We start from the raw sequence: 14,527 nt of genomic DNA on the forward strand, positions 1-14,527 counted from the left end.
AGGATTCCAAGTCAAGATCTCACACAATTTGATGAACCAATTCATGACAATTTCCCTGATGAGCAACTGTTTAAAGTGAATGTTATTCGTGCATCATCTGTTGTCCCTTGGTATGCCGACATTGCGAACTACCTGGCAACTGGTCTGATCCCAGACCATTGGAGTAAGCAAGATAGGCATAAATTCTTCAGAAAAGTCAGAACATTCTTTTGGGATGAGCCCTACCTCTTCAAGTATTGTCCTGACCAAATCATCCGTAGATGCATACCCGATCATGAGCAACAAAGTGTCATCAATTTCAGTCATACTCTTGCATGTGGAGGCCATTTTTCTGTCAAGAAAACAGTTGCAAAAATTTTTCAGAGTGGATTTTATTGGCCGACACTGTTCAAGGATGTGTACAAGTTCTGCTCAAATTGTGATCGATGTCAAAGGTTAGGAAGTCTGTCAAGGAGAAACATGATGCCATTACATCCGATCCAAGTGTTAGAAGTTTTTGACTGTTGGGGTATGGATTTTATGGGCCCATTTGTCAATTCATTTGGTCATGAATACATCTTACTTGCTGTTGACTATGTGTCTAAATGGGTAGAAGCAATCCCGGCCAGAACAAATGACCATAGGACTGTCGTGAAATTTTTGAAAGAAAATATATTCAGTCGATTTGGGATGCCACGAGCAATCATCAGTGATGGGGGTTCCCATTTTTGTAATAAAGTAGTGGCAGGATTAATGAAGAAATATGGTGTACTGCATAAAGTTGCAACACCATACCATCCCCAAACCAATGGTCAAGCCGAGCTAGCCAATAGGGAGATTAAGCGCATATTGGAAAAGACTGTTGCTGCTAATCGTAAGGATTGGTCCTTAAGACTAGTAGACGCTCTTTGGGCATACAGAACAGCTTACAAAACAATTTTGGGAATGTCTCCCTATAGGCTAGTATACGGTAAATCTTGTCATCTGCCGGTGGAAATTGAGCATAAAGCATATTGGGCAATTCATAAGATCAACAAGAGTCTAACTGAAGCAGGCTTATCCAGGAAGCTCCAATTGAATGAACTTGAGGAAATTCGGAATGAAGCATTTGAAAATGCACGATTGGCCAAGGTTCGCATGAAAGAGTTACATGATCGGCACATCATTCGAAAAAGCTTTCAGGTAGGGCAACGGGTACTCTTGTATGATTCTCGATTGCATCTATTCCCAGGAAAATTGAAGTCTCGATGGGTCGGCCCCTTTGTAATCAAGTCCATCTCAGGATATGGGGCATTTGAGATAGAAAATCCGGAGTCAGGACAGCTTCTAACAGTCAATGGTCATAGGTTGAAACCATACCAGGGTAGTGTTGAGGAGAATGAAGGAGTTGTGGATTTAGATGATCCATCATCATCTGATGAGTAGGGAAAGTTTCCTATCGTCTGGGAATCTGACGTTAAAAGACCACCTTTCCATTTAGGTTAAATGGATGTTTATAGATCTGAAAAAAAAAAAAATAAATAAAAAATAATAAAATTAAATAAATAAAAAAAGAAAAAAATAAAATAAAATAATAAAGAATTATATATATAAGTTGTTCATTTTCTGCATTACTTAATTAACTTTGATTCAAATAGTGTTTCTCTGTGTGCAGTCTAAATAAAAATTTTTTTTGCATACGAGTTCATGCATTGAAGACCACCAGGTATGCCTATCTTCTATCCTTTTATTGTCGATTGAGGACAATGCGCAATTTAAGTTGGGGGGTAAGGTGTACTTGATTTTATTGGTGTTTGAAACTGATCTATTGTGCAAATAATTTTGTTAGACTCGATAATATTGTCTTGTGTGGTATGTATGATTTTATTGGGCCCCTAAAACAAAACATTTATTAACAAAAAAAAAAAAATCAAAAAAAAAAAATAATAATAATAATAAGAATAAGAATAAAAAAAAATTAAAAAAATAATAAAATAATAATAAAAAAAATAAAAAATAAAATTTTTTTTTGAATTGAGAGAGACAGAATTGACGCTGGTGGTAGCTATCTTTTCTTGGGCAGTGCAATCACACTGCCCTATAAAGGATAAGGCACACTGCCAAATGTTGAAAAATGAGGCACCAAGCGTTGAAAAAGAGACGCCAAGCATAACCCTGTAATTATGGCATGCCTCGAGCCGAGTGTAAAATAGTGATGGTTATTGCTCTATAAGAGACTCCATATCTGTATAAGGCAAGCCACCCTTCTTGAGCTCAGTCTTCTCTCTTTTGTGTTATTCTCCGATCAGGTACTCTCATCCCTTTTGTAAAGTTTATAGTTCTTTACTTTTTTTTTTTTTTTCTTAGTATAGTTTTAAAAAAAAAAAAAAAAAAAAATGGATCTTTATCTCTCAAAAATTCACAAGTACTATCCATCTCTCCCGCAGAATGATTTGAAAAAAATTTATGTTGCTAGGTGTGAAAGACTTAGGTTGTTGATGCTTAATAACATCCCTGAAGATATTCGTTGGCTGATCGAAGCAAAAGTTCGATTAGCTGGTGAAACTTCACCTAGTTTTAAGCATTTTCCAGGCTTAGGGAAGAGTAGTTTTGCGAAGAAAAGAAGAGCGAAAAGAGTGAATGGTTGTTACAAATGTGCTCGATGGACCTGTAACACACGATGCAAATCTGTGGGGTTTACGTCCATAAATCGAGAAGATAAAATTAGTTTCATAAAGGATGGACTGAGTAAGGAGTCTCTGGATGATATCCGATTGACTCTTGAGACGCATCCGTGTGGAATAGTGCAAAGAGAACTTCTTGCTTTATGGACCCAGTTCAGAAGTGACCACCAACGCTATAGTCTTGGGAATCTGACTAAAAACGACCCTGTTTGCCAATCTATAAGAAAATTGGATGGGAAGCTTATCCTCACTTCATAGAAAGTGTTTAAGCCGTTTCTGGACGTAAAACCAGAGGAAGATGTGAGCCACAATCACAACTACTTATATATACGCAAGATTTTTGTTTGTATTTATTTCTTGTTGAATTGTTGTATAGCTACTTTTGATCTCCAAACTTCTTTTCAGGACATACAAAAGAAACAAACATGGAAGGGCAGTTCGTTCGTCAAATTAAAACCATATGTGTACTTTGTGGCTCTCAACTTGGGAGTGATATTTGTTACGCACTTGCAGCGAACGAACTTGGTAAAAAATTAGGAGAGAAAAAAATTAATTTGGTATATGGAGGGGGAAGTCGTGGATTGAATGGTTATGTTTCACAAGCTGTACATCTTGGAAATTCATCTGTGGTAGGTATAATGCCAATCCCTTTAGCTGAACCACATATTTCTGGGATTACACGCGGTCAACTTATAGAAACGACTTCTATGTCTGAGCGCATGGCTTGTAAGATTTATCAGTCAGATGCCTTCATTGCTTTACCAGGAGGTTTTGGAACACTTGAAGAAATCTTTTGTATAATCTCCTGGGCCAAGAGTAATCTCCATACCAAACCCATTGGACTTTTAAATGTTAACCATTTTTTCGATGGGTTACTCTCTTTTCTTGATCAGGCTGTGGACCAACAGTTCATTTCTCGTTCAGCAAGAAAGATTCTCATTTCTGCATCCACCATTGATAAGCTGTTAGAGAAATTACATGCTTATGTTCCACAGTACGATCCTCATGAGCCTCGGATAGACTGGTCTAAGGCAATTAGTAACAAGCGCCCAAGGGGTCCGATTAATTTAGATTTATCACTGTGAGAAATGCTCTTTATTAAGATGGCTGAGTAAGGAGTACTTTTTGTACTCTTGAGACGCATCTAGTTATTGTACAACTTGCAGGATTTTTTTGGTTGTGTTCTTGAAAAAAAAAAAAAAAAAAAAAAAAAAAAAAAACAAAACTGTGGAATGTTGTTAGCAAAGTCTTTGATAAGGTGGCTGAGTAAGGAGTACTTTTTGTACTCTTGAGACGCATTTTTCTTATCTTATGACTTGCATGAAATTTTTATTTTGGTGTGAAAATATAAATATATATATATGGTGTGCTCATTTTTTGTTTAAGTTTTAGCAGTTCACAGCAAATCTATAGACTTGTGGAGTTACAGGTATTCTTAACAACCCTAATTTATTACTGCAATTCAAGTTGGGGGGTGTAAGGTTTAGTTATGAATTATTTGGTTCATATTTAACTGTGAGTTTGCTATTGCTAGTTTGTAGTCTTGTGTGAATCGATTATCTTTATCTGCTCTTATTAAAAAAAAAAAATTGTGTTTTAAATAATGCTATTCCTAAAGTTTTGAAGTTATGCACTGATAGCTGGTTAGTTTGCAATACGAAACATGGATGCATTGATTTCTTATTTGAAAACGTATATGCATTAGAATAAGTAATTTGCATTCATCGGGGATTCAAAATTTAAAAATTGGTTATCGGTCATAAAGTCAAAGGTAACAGTAATTAGCTGATTAGTACACTGTATGATCCCTCAACAGAAGTGGAGACTATTACCCAAGCAAGTGTTTGAGCCTAATAACCGTTAATTCTGAGTGAAATAACACTTACTCTAAATATGCTCTCTTGTTTATCTTATCTTTTCAATGGCTTCAAAATATCAATTCGCTTTGAATGTCTAGTATGATAGCGGATGAATTTGACTGGTTTCAAACTATGAATTAGATGACTGAGAAGCATAATAGGGGGATCAATTTCTTTCATTTTGAGCTTATTTTTTTTCTTTAAATCAACCTCTTGTTAGCCCATTTGAGCCATTTGTAGTACAACTTCTTTCGTTACCCTTGTTTAACCCATAACCATATGAATTTTATCCAATCTGGTGTGATTTTGGGAATTAGTCTGTTTATCTATTTTCATATTTAAAAAGAAAAAGAAAAAAAAAAGAAAAAAAAAAGTGAAAAAAAAAGGGGGCAAATTCTCTTAGTTATTCAGCATAACTGTTTCAAAATGAATGCTAAAAAAAAAAAAAAAAAAAAAAAATTCCCGACACACCCTTTGCACACTCTACCTTTTCTTTGACAACCCGTATTAACCTTATAGCCCCATTACAACCCAGTCTGGTCCCTTTTGATGCTATAAATCATGTGATCTCAGAATTCGAGTTTGGAGTAGGGAATCATGTTTAAATTCAGAAGTTACTCATCTAGAGCATTATTCCAATCATGAAGCTATGTCAATTTCCTTATTCTTTCATGAAAATACGTTCCTTGTATTTGGGATGGCACCGAGTTTTGAACTTGTTCTGCATTTACTCTTATAACGGTGCACCCCCTTGTGTGTACACCTGAGGAATCCTTTTTATTGGAGAGAAAATCCATAGTAAGATTTGAAGTCAAAACTTCGAGGGAGTAAGTCTGTGTGTTGGTTATCCTAATTTCCATTCCTGAGATTGTATGACCTTTAACCAAAAATCTGATTTAGAATGCTAAATTATTTATTTAATTTTATGCATTTCGGTTTCGAATTTGAAATTTTTACATTCATACAGTTATTGTGAATAAAGTTTGGCAGGTGTATAATCTGATTGCTAAGGGACTAGCAATGTTTAAGTTGGGGGGTATGATTAGTGGTTAATTTTATAAAAATTTTGTTATAATTATATCCTTCTTTTGATCTTAAAAATAGTTTAAATTAGATATTAATATATATTTTATGGTTATATGCAAGTTTAAATTGAAAAATGAATGAAATGAAATTTTAAAGTAAAATTTAATAATAATAATAATAATATATAAAATTATATATAATACATATACATCATTATATGCATTCATGTAATATATATAATATAATATAATATAATATATATATGTGCCATGTGTAATACATATATATAATATATAATTTATTAATAATATTAAATTATTTTTATTTTTTTAGGCATGAAGAATTAAAGCCCATGAAGACTTAAAGTCCATGAAGAATTCAAGTCCATGAAGAATTTAAGCCCATGGAGAAATCAAGCCCATGAAGAAATCAAGCACATGAAAAATTAAAGTCCATGAAGAATTTAAGCCCATGAAGAATTAAGGCCCAATTTGAGCAACCCAAGGAAGATATTATTTGGAGAAGGCCCAAGGATTATTTTTAATCCTAATGAAGATTAAAAATCAATTTATAGAAATCTATTTTTATTTTTTATGTGAGAGCTTTATTAGGTGTGTTTTTTAGCTAAAATCCACTTAACTATTAGGTGGATATTATAGCTAAAATCCATTTAACTTTATGAATGCTTTATTAGGTATGTATTTTAGCTAAAATCCATTTAATATTAGGTGTGTATTATAGCTAAAATCCATTTAACTTTAAGTGTGTGAGTGCCCATTAGATATAATTATGTCTAGTTGAATAATTGAAATTGTGTGGTTTGTATTGCATCTTGTGGCCTATAAATAGATCACTTGATTGCATTTGTAAGTGTGATTATTATTCTTGAATCAAAGTTTAGTTATTTCCTTAGAATTCTCTCTTTGAGAATTGCTTTTGTTCTCTCTCATTTTCTTTAGTATTTTCTCTTGTGATCTTACTTTCTTACTTCCTTCCTTTCTTCTTTTAAATTCTTATGTCATTTATTATTACTTTATTATTCACCGCCTAAATGGCCGGTTAATTTGTGCCTTTAAATTTCTGGAATTTTAATTCTTGTCATTTAATTGTTCACCGCCTAAATGGACGGTTAGTTTCTTGCCTTTAAATTCTTGCAATTTTAATTCTTGTATTTTAATTATCTACCGCCTAAATGGCCGGTTAGTTTCTTCTATTTTAATTCCTGTCATTTAAATTCTGTTATTTAAATTATGTCATTTAAATTGTTGTCAATTAATTTAATAGAGATGAGTAGCTAAATCTAATCTTGGGTTAAGGCAAGGACAGTGTCTAACGCCAATGATTCCCAAAGAAAGCTACGCTTTAAATGAGTAACATTGGTTTAAACTTCAATATGAGGGTGTTTTGATTATTGAAAAATCACTAGGTTTGGATTGGAGCGTAAGCCTAACTTAGAGCTTTCATGTCACGCATGAGAGTTACTAGAACTGGAAACGCTATCATACCCAAACCCGGATGATTAATTTAGTTATTTTGTGTATTAATTGTAATTGAATTTATGGTAGTTTCTTAAATTAGAATCCCGCATATCATGTATGGGGATTGCTTAAACTAGAGCTATCATTATCTTTAATTGCATTTAATAACAAATCCTCATATCTGAAATTAAATTAATGTTGCTAATCTTTTATGCTAATATTTGGAAATCAACGGGTTGTCACTGAAATTGTCTTAACTCAAGTACTTTCCAATTTCATATTCTCACGTTTAGTATTTATTTCAACTTCTGTCTTGCTTTATTTTCTAGTATTTGTTATCTAAAAAAAAATCATAAAAAATCATGTTATCAATCCATCTAAATGCGTGTGCGTGTGTGTGACATTCTTTTTTTTTCTTTTGCCATAAATAAATCTCTCAGTGGACGACCTGGACTTATCCAGAAAGTATAAATTTAAATTTGAACTACAACTGCACTCGTACACTGACGAGTATAAACCTCTCGCCTAAATAAATAAATAAAATATAAAATTTTTATTGTGTTTTGTTTTGTGTTTTAATTGCAGGGTGAGAGTGCAGTCATGATGTTTTATATTAATCAAGTGTGCTTCTACATGTTATCTGTTAAGTTTCCAGATTTTTCAAGAAGATAGTCGATTATGTTGTTTAGTGCTGTCGACTATGCATAAGGATAGTCGACTATACTTGTTTAATCTGTCGACTATATATGGTCTCTGTCGACTATATTTCATTCTGTCGACTATTGTGTAAGGATAGTCGACTATGCCATTTCATCTGTCGACTATGTTTATTCATGAATTTCAAAATTTTCTTTGTAATTTTTGATCTGTCGACTATGTAAAAGGATCTGTCGACTATGAGAAGTTTTGGTTGAGCAATAGTCGACTATGCTTTTCTGTCTGTTGACTATGACTAGTTTTATTTGATAAAATAGTCGATTAACCTATTTTCTCTGTCGACTATGTGTTTCATAGAAACTTACAACGGCTAATTTTTTCAATCTCCAACGACTAGTTTCTCATTCTCCAACGGTTCAATAACGGCTAGTTTTGTGCATGACTCTTGGGATGCTTATATATACATATCAAGGAGATCAAGAGAAGGCTAATGGACGGAAATGAAATAATTTGAGCTTACTGTTACTCTCATTTGTATTTACAGTGATTGGGCTTCAATTTTTTTCTCTCTTCAAGGCTTTGATTTTAATTTGTATTAATTCATTCAAGCCTTGTTTTTTTTTGTGAGAGAACTTGTAACTAAGAGTGCCAACTCTTAGCATCTCGTTTACATTTGTATCACTTTTATTTTTCTAGCTTTGTGCTAGAGGACTTTCTCGTTAAAGCAAGGGGCTTAATTCCTAGCTAGGTGCTAGAGGGCTTGCTTGTATAAGCAAGAGGTTGTAATTCCTAGTCTTGGACTAGATGACCTACTTGGTTTAAGTAGGAGGTTTTAGTGGATTGTTTGCAAAATCCTTAGTGAGGAGCTAAGGTAGTGGATTAGGCTTGGGTTAAGCCGAACCACTATAAATCCTTGTGTTTCTTGTGCTTGTGCTTCTTGATTTATTTATCTTTTCAAGCATTTCATTTTTTCTCACTTGGTTCACATGTTTTTCTTTGTAAACTTACATCTGTCATTTTATATGCTTCACGTTTTTAAGTCCTAAAACCTTATTTTGTATCAAAAGGTTTTTCAAGTTTAAATAAAATTTTAAAATAACCAATTCACCCCCCCTCTTGGTGTGTGCCATAGCACCTCCCGTTCTAACATCTACCACGGTCCAAACCTAATTAAAAGTCACAGACTCCATCTTAGATTTCATAGTAGTTTTCCATTTCGAAGAATCAATATCAGATATCACCTTCTTATAGATAGTAGGATCAACCATTAGATCACTATCCCTAAACAAGAAGAATTATTGTATCTCCTTCACAATTAGTCTATATCAACATTTTGGAGGAAATAATGCTTTACTCGATCTACGAAGAACCTGTGGAATGATAACTTGACTAGTCTCACCATGCTCAATTATCTAATTAGGAATTTGTGGATATAAGATTCGTCTTCTAAATCTACTTTTTGTCCCATACCTTCTTCTTAGATGAATGCTTCTTCTAAGAAAATGATATGCTTAGCGATCAAAATTATTAGATTATCAGGAAAATAGACATAATATCCTAAACAATCTTTAGGATATCTCACAAATCATCCTCTCTTAGATTTGTGTTCCAATTTCTCTATTTTTAACCTCTAGATATATACGAGACAACCCCAAATCCTACCATGTTTAAGACTCGGTGGTCTCCCAGCCTATATCTTGTATGGCGTAGTTTCAACAAATTTAGTTAGTACTTGATTTAATAAGTAAATCGTTATAAAAATGACATAACCCCACAATTAAATTGGTAATTCCGAGTAGTTGATCATAGAACGCACTATGTTCAATAGAGTAGGATTTCTACGTTCAACCACACCATTAAGTTATGGTGTATAGAAAAGGGGTCAATTGTGAAATAATATCACATTCTTTGAGATAATTAACAAACTTAGTACTCAAGTATTCACCTCATCGATCTGATCGAAGAATCTTTATACTTTTTCTTATTTGGTCTTCTACTTTTGCATTGAATTTCTTGAACTTTTTAAAGATTCAAGACTTGTACTTCATTAAATGTAAGTAATCATACCTAGAAAAATCATCGATAAAGATTACATAAGACATAACCATCCCGAGTTATAACATTTATAGGCCCACATACATTAATATGTACCAATCCCAGTAACCTCGTAGCCCTTTCCCTTTGTTCAACAAAAGGAAACTTAGTCATTTTACCAATAATACAAAACTTACAAGTCGACTCGGGTTCAGAACCCAAATTGTTTATTAATCCATGTTAGGCCAAATTGGTTATTCTATTCTCATTAATATGACATAGCCTTAGATGTCACAATTGCATAGAATTAATATTATTATATTGAGAACGTTTCTCTTTTACTATGATATTAGCAACAATTTGTTGGATTTACCCACTATCATGTGTTTTCAAAAAATAAAGATGAATAAAAATAAAGACCATTCACCATAATAGCTTTACCCATACCCTTATTGCAATAATAAATGTAACAACAATTGTTGGAAAAAATGAATTTATAATTTTCTTTTACAAGCTTAGGAATAGACATTACATTCTTTAAAGCATTAGAGATATGTAAACAATCATATAGTTTCAACACATGTCCATAAGACAATTGTACAGAAGTAGTTCCTATGGTTAGTGCAAAAATTTTTGTTTCATTTCCTACCTTTAGAACCATCTCACACTTCCCAAGCATGCTACATCGATTGAGATCTTGCATAGACAAACAAATTTGAATCGTAAGATCAGTCTTAATCATAAATAAATAAGAAGAAATACCTTAACATTTTTAACGCTTTTGAGATAGCTTCAATCGTTTTATTAACATTTAGCGAACCACATCATTAAATCTTAATGACATATTCTAACCCATCATTAATAATTAATGATGTTGAGAACACAATAGGTACATAGTTTTAATACCAGATGCCACGCTATACAGTGTGTGACTTTTTGGGTTCACTGTTTAATAGCAATCAAATAACATTAAACCCTTTTGACGCTGGTCGAATATTTAACCCATCTCAAGAATCTCTCTATGTTTTTGAGACGTTCTAAAAGGCTTTGCGTAGCATTTAACAATGGCCTAGAACAACATAAGAGGCAATTAAGTATAACTTCAAGTGAGCCTATTATAGTTAACGATTACTATTTAATACAATCCTTCCATCACCTAACGTTCTGACTGAGCGAGAGTTATGGTATGATAAACTCACAAACTCAATAAGTATGTGTATGATCTAATCAACATGACTAGATGACACATCAGGAAATTCTTTTCTGATTAATCATACTATCTCAGGCAAGGCCTTTCCTGTCACACTAATAGTAGACCACATAAAACATTTGCCCTAACTTAATGAGAGTGATTGATCCTATTCGTAAGCATTTGCCTCCATGTATTAGCAATACTTTACTACATAAATGAACGTCCCCACGTCGCAATTGGATGGTTTGGTGCATTATTGAATCTTGCACACCAATACACATGACAATTATGTCGCTTCGAATCAAAAGACCAGTTACACAATCGCAACTCAATAATAAGACCATTATCTACCATGCCACGTGACTAGTCATCGGTGTCATGTTTAGTATGTTGTTCTCTAACAACCATTCATGAGTTTACTATAAGCATCACATGCTATGCGGTATTTGACTCACCACCCTTAACCATTAGTATCTTATACTAATCAATGTAGTAAACTGCGTGCTAATCTATAATTGATTAATCAGAGTCCCTAATTGAATAATCTAAGGACCAGGAACATTCAAGAAATCCCATTACTAGAGAATCTTTTCACATATTCTTAACACCTTGAAAATAATAATCTCAAACAGGAAATTCAGAGATTCATTCATACAGTAAACTAGAGAGTAATGAATGATAAAAACTTGCCTTTATTGAAATATACAAAGGTACATCAAATATATTTACATGTCTGCTAAACGTCATTTAAATCTAGTATTAGAGCATCTTATTAACACTTACTTGTATGGGTTTAAGCACCTCCCTCTTTTTTTTTTTTTTTTTGGTTAGATTTTGACCTTATCTGTAACACCCAACTTTCTGGGAGTGTTATAATTTAGAACAATTCTGCGATAATAAATTTTTTTTTCTTAAAAACTATTGTTAAACCATATTATTCCTCATATCCATCCCAAAATTTTCATATATATATCTCAAAAAAGAATTATCATAAACATCAAATGCGGAAGTTAGAATCGAATCTAACATCTTAACATTAATCATAAATCAATTCTTATATCTTCATTAACCATAAATAAGGTTATACATCATTATTCCTTAAAACATTTATAATTCGATGTAGCAGAACTTAAATACATGGGCTACATAACATACATACAATTCATCATGCACTTTGCTAAGTGTCATTTCATGCCTCATTCATTATTGTTTCTGCTACAATCTCCATTTGAAACGTTTGAATATTTCAGGGGCAAAACCCAAATTAGATGATAAATTATCCAAGTAAAGGTAAATCATTTAATGCATATGAATGAATGCAATGCAGATAATATCATTACTCTTACATTTGGGTCGACCACACCTTACTATTACCCGTCATTTTTACAATCTCCATGCTAGACCGAGGTGTATGGATGCATCATTGGCAAAGTAACGACGCCAGTCCCTAATCCCATACCCATGCAACGCATGACCGTGAATCTCATCATGCTCGTATGTATAATTTATCATCAGAAAATTTAAATGCACCCTATGTGATGCGTAGCATACCAAGACATGACAACATAATAAAACCATTTACATGAAATTAGGTTTTTGGGGTAGAACCACTTACAAGTCATTTTCATAAACTAAATCTAGTTGAATAGTACTACTTACCTTCTCAAGCTTATCGGGCTACCTCGATATTCGCGTCTTGCTTCAAAATATGTGCATCATCTCGATTTGTGTGCTAACCTCAAAATTCACACAAGTCACTTCAACTTAAGCCTTAAAACACCCTAATCATCATATTTATTTAAATAAGCATTAGATCCTATTTTTCATAATTTCTTACATTTTCTTTATTTTTCTCTCTATTTCTTTCTAATTTTCCTCAATAAATTCAAATTAAATATTTCTCAAGTATTTTCTCAAATATTTCACTATAAAAATTCATAAAATAACATTGCTGAATTTTTGAAATTTTCTAGAAAATATTATTCACCTTGAAGGTTTATCTCTGAAAATTATGATTTCACAGTAAACGGCTTAGGTTTCTGTAGAAAACACGAGTTTCAATAAACCTAACCTCCAAAAATTTTATGTAGGGTTGAAGGGAATTAAATATGGGTCATATATAATTGAAAAAATTTGATGAAAATGGACCCCATACCCCTTTCTCAAGCACCCTTTTAAGGTGGCCCACGCGCCTTCACGTGCAGCCGTGACAGCACTACGTCACTTTTGTATTTCGGTTATATCTCTCTTATTTTAACTCCGATTTGACCCCCGTTTGAATCGATAGGTCTATCTCTTCCCCCTCTACAGGAATATTAAAAAAATTGGGCTTACCTTTTCTTTTTCCTAACTGTTTGGGATGAATTCCGATGAAAACTTGAAACTCTAGCGAAAATCGTTCTCCTTCGCTTCTCCTCCGATTTATTCCCTTCTTCTTGCAGAATTTTCTCCCATCTCTCACGAACAAGCTCCTTACCTTAGAATCCCTCAAGTCTCAAACTCCCTTGGAATGATTTGAGAACAACTCATGGTCCTTATTTATAGATTTCTCGAACCAATCACATGATGCCACCTGTCCCTTGATAAGCTTTGGACTTCAAAGATTCAAAACTAGAATTGAATGTTGTTTGAAATCCAAAGCCATATTGGATTGAGTTTTGAAATCCACCAATCACATGATGTCACTTGTCCCTTGATAAGCTTTGTGCTCCAAATACTCAAAATTAGAATTGAATGTTGCTTGAAAATCCAAAGCTAATAGCCCACGCTTCTTCCAAATGTCATTTTGACCCTTATTTCAAGTCCTAAGTTTTGATGTTTTACCACATGAACTCCTAATTTAATCTTTATTTCATTTGGGTAATTCTTTAATTACAATTACACCATGAAACATCAAATTAATTCTCATTGAGATACTTAAAATCTAAAATTAATAATTCAAAACTTACTCGATAAGGACGATTTTGTCTCTGCGCCCTTTTAGGACCTTTGCTTCATCCTGAAACCACCCCAAGGTTGATCGTTATGAAAAACTGGAATCCTCTTAGGGTTCCGTTGATTTGCCGGGAGTCCCTTACGATGATTCGATTTTTCAGCTTGAATCAAACCTGTATTTTAATTGTACCGAAAATCGTTTCAATTCCAATTTTTTTTAATACCATAAATTCTATCTCGGGATGTTCATTAAGACCATATCTGTTTTCTTAGACAATTACACTTCGAGACATTTCCTGCAGTCGATTTGGTACTTATAACTTTAAGAAATTACACTTAAGTCCTTAATTTTTTGATAATTTCACTTATGATCCACGTTAAAATTGTTGTTGAGCCCTTTGAAAAATTTGGAATATTACATTATCTTTAATATATAAAAAAAAATCAACCATATTCAAGAATCAGCTGCTTGCACATCATGATGTATCAACGGCCATAAAGACACGGAGAGGAGAACTCCTTCCATCATGCATATTGCTAGATTATACGGTTTGATAACACAATTTGATATACACATATATAGAATTTTAAATCGGAATTCGTGATCTAAGAAGTTCAGTTTAACCTTATATGGAGCAAGTAGTATGCATGCAAATAAATGTCATTTAAATACAATTTGATAAATGAAGTGTAAATAATAATATG

The sequence above is a fragment of the Diospyros lotus genome, chromosome 8 (genome assembly GCF_014633365.1).
Source record: "Diospyros lotus cultivar Yz01 chromosome 8, ASM1463336v1, whole genome shotgun sequence".
Lineage (NCBI taxonomy): Eukaryota > Viridiplantae > Streptophyta > Magnoliopsida > Ericales > Ebenaceae > Diospyros > Diospyros lotus.